Consider the following 6,698-nt stretch of genomic DNA (forward strand, 5'->3'; position numbering starts at 1 on the left):
AAGAAGCGAATCTGACGTACATACAACATCACGCCTTTACCACACATTCTTATTACGAGAAATATGATGGAAAATGTAGCTCGACTTAAAAATTCTTATTGTGCAGGATATTTTCAAAGATATCCAACAGAGATCAATTTTGCCTCCCGCCGGAAAGATAAAGAAATTCAGATGGTATAAAAACCTCTTTGTTCTAAATGAACACCTAATTAAATCGACGTTCTAAGAGTGTGAAAGAAAGCATATTATTCAAAAGCTCCATCTTTCTTTGGAAATGAAAACCAGAAAACTGAGCGGTAGTTAAAACTTCAATTAATGAATATCTCTCTTCAGCTTTCATATCTCCGTCTGCAATTTGTATTTGCATACAAATAGATGGAAATCTAATTGTTTTTTTTTTTAATTCACAAGAGGCATCTCAGATCATTAACCACAGAGAGAGAGAGAGAGAGAGAGAGAGAGAGAGAGAGAGAGAGAGAGAGAGAGAGAGAGAGAGAGAGAGAGAGAAAAAAAAATTCGCTCTGAACTCCCGAGTTGAAGGATTTAAAGTTTGCTCATGAAAGGAGAAATTGTTAAGTCATATAAGTATTTTGTCATTTCCATGAGTCTATTTAGGAGTTTTAGGTAGGTTGTCCCTGTTTTTCTTCATCTCGCGGTTGACTTGCTTGTTGAAGTACTGGTTTTTATTAATGACTTGGCTTCCCGGTCTAGTTCCTCTTGGGTACTGAGGAAATGGACCGGGAGGGAATGGGCCCAAAGTGTCAAATCCTGCCGTCTCTTTTACTTGAAGAAGTTTGGACCCTACTCCTCCTTTTTCTCTCGATTCAAGAGAGAGAGAGAGAGAGAGAGAGAGAGAGAGAGAGAGAGAGAGAGAGAGAGAGAGAGAGAGAGAGAGAGAGAGAGAGAGAGAGAATAGGAACTTTAAAGAAAGAGGATAAATAAAAAGGATAACCACGTCTTCATACCTCCAACCAAAGCAATACACACGAGAGAGATCATCCATCATTAAAGGAGTACATTAATAATCAATTAGGGTAAGAAATAACATATTCCGAGATAGCTCTGAGAAGATCAACTCTCTAAACAAACTTGAATTAAAAGCAGCATCATTTCCCTTGCCTCCGGCATGAGAGTCAATATGCTCACCTTGGATCTCAGTGAGGGAAGGACTTTACGAGACCTCAGGACCAGGACTTTCACCAAGTACACCCAGTAGTCAGAGAAAGATACTGAATAAATAAAATCTTGTTCATGAATTATTATAAAGGGAGAATAAACTGTTCACACTGAAGTAGGGATTAATTATCTCCCAAATTAATATGTATTTAATGGTATAGTTATATTCACTCATCATATCTTAAAACTGATGGTGTTTCCTACAAGTTTAGGAGTCATTAATTTTCCCTTTATAAAGGAAACTTCTGATATTCTACCGGAATTATAATTCATTACAAAAGTAAACTTTTACATGATGGAGAATTATAGTTCCAAATTTGTATTCATGTATGCACAAAAAACCATGACCACTTGCAAACACACACGCACAGGGAAGCACCCTAATGTTAAATCACACACTCATTATATATATATATATATATATATATATATATATATATATATATATATATATATATATATGTGTATATGTATATGTATATGTATATGTATATGTATATATATATATATATATATATATATATATATATATATATATATATATATATTTATATATATATATATATATATATATATATATATATATATATATATATATATATATACATGTATATATATATATATATATATATATATATATATATATATATATATATATATATATATATTATTACTAGCCAAGCTACAACCCTAGTTGGAAAAGCATATTTCTATCAGTCCAAGGGCTCCAACAAGGAAAAATAGCCCAGTGAGGAAAGGAAATAATAAAATAGATAAATGATATGAGAGAAAATTAACAATAAAATATTTTAAAACAATAACATCAAAACAGATATGTCACATATAAACTATAAAAAGACTTATGACAGCCTATTCAACATAAAAACATTTGCAGCAAGTTTGAACTTTTGAAGTTCTACTGGTTTAACTACCCGATTAGAAAGATCATTCCACAACTTGGTCACTGCTGGAATAAAACTTCTAGAATACTGTGTAGTATTGAGCCTCTATTGATGGAGAAGGCCTGACTACTAGAATTAACTGCATGCCTAGTATTATGAACAGGATGGAACTGTCCGGGAAGATCTGAATGTAATGGATGGTCAGAATTATTAAAAATATTATGCAGCATGCATAATGAACTAATATAACGACGGTGCCAAAGATTAATATCTAGATCAGGAATAAAAAATTTAATAGACAGTAAGTTCCTGTCCAACCAATTAAGATGAGAATCAGCAGCTGAAGACCAGATAGCAGAACAATACTCGAGACAAGGTAGAATGAAAGAACTAAAACACTTCTTCAGAATAGATTGATCATTGAAAATCTCAAAAGAGTGTCTCAATAAGCCAATTTTTTGTGCAATTGAAGAAGGCAGAGACCTAATGTGTTTCTCAAAAGTAAATTAGCTGTCGAGAATCACACCTAAAGTTTTAATAGTCATACAAAGTGAAAGGAACAGACATAAAAGAAGAAAATATTCCATAAAACAAGCAAATGCCACACGAAACATCAATGCCCACTTCTACCTTGTACCGTAGTTACCCTCTATTTTCAGACGAAAGCTTAAAATAAAACTATTAGCTGTGTAAGGGTACTATTCATACACAAAGTAAATTCATAATGATAACCAAATTTGTGTTACATATATATATATATATATATACATATACATATATATATATATATATATATATATATATATATATATACATATATATATATATATATATATATATACATATATATATATATATATATATATATATATACATATATATATATATATATATACATATATATATACATACATATATATATATATATAAATATATATATATATATATATATATATATATATATATATATATACATAAATATATATATATATATATATATATATATATATATATATATATATATACATATACATATAAATATATATGTATATATATGTATATATATATATATATATATATATATATATATATAACACAAATTTGGTTATCATTATGAATCTACTTTGTGTATGAATAGTACCCGTACACAGCTAATAGTTTTATTTTAAGCTTTCGTCTGAAAATAGAGGGTAACTACGGTACAAGGTAGAAGTGGGCATTGATGGTTCGTGTGACATTTGCTTGTTTTATGGAATATTTTCTTCTTTTATGTCTTTTCCCCCGGTAGAGAAATAGATTCCCGTTGATATGTGTAGCTGTGAATGTGTGTATGAGTGTGTGTATTATTATTATTATTATTATTATTATTATTATTATTATTATTATTATTATTATTATTATTTTTATTTTATTATTATTGTTATCATTATTATTATTATTATTATTATTATTATTATTATTATTATTATTATTATTATTATTATTATTATTATTATTATTATTATTATTATTATTAAAAGCTAAGCTATAATTCAAGTTGGAAAAGCAAGATGCTATGAGATAAAGGACTCCAAAATGGAAAAAATAGCCTAGTGAGCAAGGAAAAAAGGAAATAAACATAAAGAGAAGTAACTAACAATGAAAATAAAACATCTTACGAACAGTAACAACAATTAAATTAGATTTTTCGTATTTAAACTATTTAACCTTCGGAAAAAAAAACAAGGGGAAGAGAAATAAAATAGAACAGCGTTCCCGAGTGTACCCTCAAACAAGAGAACTCTATTCCACGATAGTGGAAGACCATGGTACAGAGACTATGGTAATACCCAAGACTAGAGAACAATGGTTTGATTTTTGAGTGTCCATATCATAGAAGAGCTGCTTACCATAGCTAAAGGGTCTCTTTTACCCTTACCATGAGGAAAGTAGCTACTGAACAATTACAGTGCAGAAGAATTGTTTGGCAATCTCAGCGCTGTCTGGTGCATAAGGATAGAGGAGAATGTGGAAAGAATAGGCTAGACTACATGGTGTATGTGTAGACAAAGACAAAATGAGCCGTAACCAGAGAGAGGGATCCAATGCAGTACTGTCTGGACAAAGGACCCAATAACTCTCTATCAATACCATCTTAACGGGTGGTTGGAGCCCTGGCTCACCTACTACCTTCCTTAAGAAAATGAAAAAAAATGCTATATGATAAGTGATCTTAACCAAACCAATGCATCTGACTTTTTGAGTTGATAGATTATTTAACATAATTGAAGCTACATTTTTATTCACAGGCCAAGCGTTGTTAAAAAAGTTTTGATGAGTCTCCTCTGTTTTTGTAGCAGCCCCTTTAGATGTGAAAGTTTCTGTGTTTTTTTTTCTTTCTTGCGTGAGGGGTGTCATTGGCAAGGAAACTGTTCATATTTTTAGCAATACTTCATTGACCACACATACTCTCATAACCATCTATAACCTACTTACACTTTATAGATGATTCGGCTCATCGTTGCAAAACATTTGTCCTGCACAGTCTGGTAATTTTTCTGCACTTCACAATGAACACTTACCGATTGTACAATCTTTTTAACAATTTATACTTTTCTGTCCATTCCACAATACCAAACACTCTCACAGTACTCTTGGCATTTATTTATACATACATACATACACATACACACCCATATATATATATATATATATATATATATATATTTATATATATGTATATATATATATACATACATATATATATATGTATATATATATATATATATATATATATATATATATACTGTACATACATACATATATATATATAATATATATATATATATATATATATATATATATATATATATATACTGTACATATATATATATATATATATATATATATATATATATATATATATATATACATATATGTGTGTGTGTACACGTATGCATATACATACTATATATATATATATATATATATATATATATATATATGTATATATATATATGTATATATATATATATATATATATATATATATATATATATATACTGTGTATGGATAAATAAATCAACAACCACAAATACAGCCGTTTCTAGACTAATGGAGGACAAAGTCCTCACACGCGTCAAAGCAATATACATATACACATGTGTGTATGTATATATATGTGTATATATGTACAGTATATATATATATATATATATATATATATATATATATATATATATATATAAATATATATATATATATATATATATATATATATATATATATATGCACGTGTGTATGTATAATATACATAGGTATATATACACATCACAGTCTCCTCCTACGCCTATTGAGCAAAGGGCCTCGGTTAGATTTCGCCAGTCACCTCTATCTTGAGCTTTTAAATCAATACTTCTCCACTCATCATCACCTACTTCGCGCTTCAAAGTCCCCAGACATGTAGGTTTGGGTCTTCCTACTCTTCTAGTGCTTTGCGGTGCCCAGTTTAAAGTTTAGTGAACTAATCTCTCTTGGGGAGTGCGAAGATCAAGCACAAACCATCTCCATCTACCCCGCACCATGATCTCATCCATATATGGCATCTGAGCAATCTCTCTTATAGTTTCGTATCCAATCCTGTTCCACCATCTAACTCCTAATATCCTTCTGAGGGCTTTGTTCTCAAATCTTAAAAATCTAGTGTACATTGTTTCGTTGTCACACCATGACTCACGTCCATAGAGTAACATTGACCTCACCAAATTGATATACAGCCTAACCCCCCTATGCAATCTAAGGCAATTTAATTTCCAAATTTTACTCAACTCAGCCACTTTCCTATTTGCTTTTTTCAATCCCTTATTAAAATCCAGTTCTAAAGATCTCGTATTAGAGGTGATAGTTGATAAATATTTTAATGATTCCACCTCATTAATGCTTTCTCCTTCCAATGATATACACATAAATATAAGTATTTATTCACAATTTCTGAGTGGGGATATATCAACGTGGAGGGAAGATTTGCGTATCGCCATAATCGGCAAAGCTGTACTAGTCAGGGCCACCTATACCAGATTTGTTTGCTCAGATTGATCGGACGAAAATCCCCCACCATCACCAATCAGCACTGGCCGTTTGGTGACGAAAATTGGCCAAACCCGGGACATGGTTTTGACACGTGTGAGGCCTTGTCCTACATTAGTCTAGAAACGCTTGCTATTTATCCATACATAGTATATATATATATATATATATATATATATATATATATATATATATATATATGTATGTATATATATATATATATATTTATATATATATATATATATATATATATATATATATGTGTGTATATGAAAATATATATATATATAAATATTTATATATATATATATATATATATATATATATATATATATATATATATATATATATATATATATATAGACACAAATACATATTCTGCCTAAACCGTATACCTACAATCCTACATTATACACACACACTTATAAAATATATATACGTATATATATATATATATATATATATATATATATATATATATATATGCATATATACAGTATATATGCATATATGTACATATACATATACATATACTATATATATATATATATATAT

This window comes from Palaemon carinicauda, chromosome 1 (assembly GCF_036898095.1).
Source record: "Palaemon carinicauda isolate YSFRI2023 chromosome 1, ASM3689809v2, whole genome shotgun sequence".
In the NCBI taxonomy this organism is placed as follows: domain Eukaryota; kingdom Metazoa; phylum Arthropoda; class Malacostraca; order Decapoda; family Palaemonidae; genus Palaemon; species Palaemon carinicauda.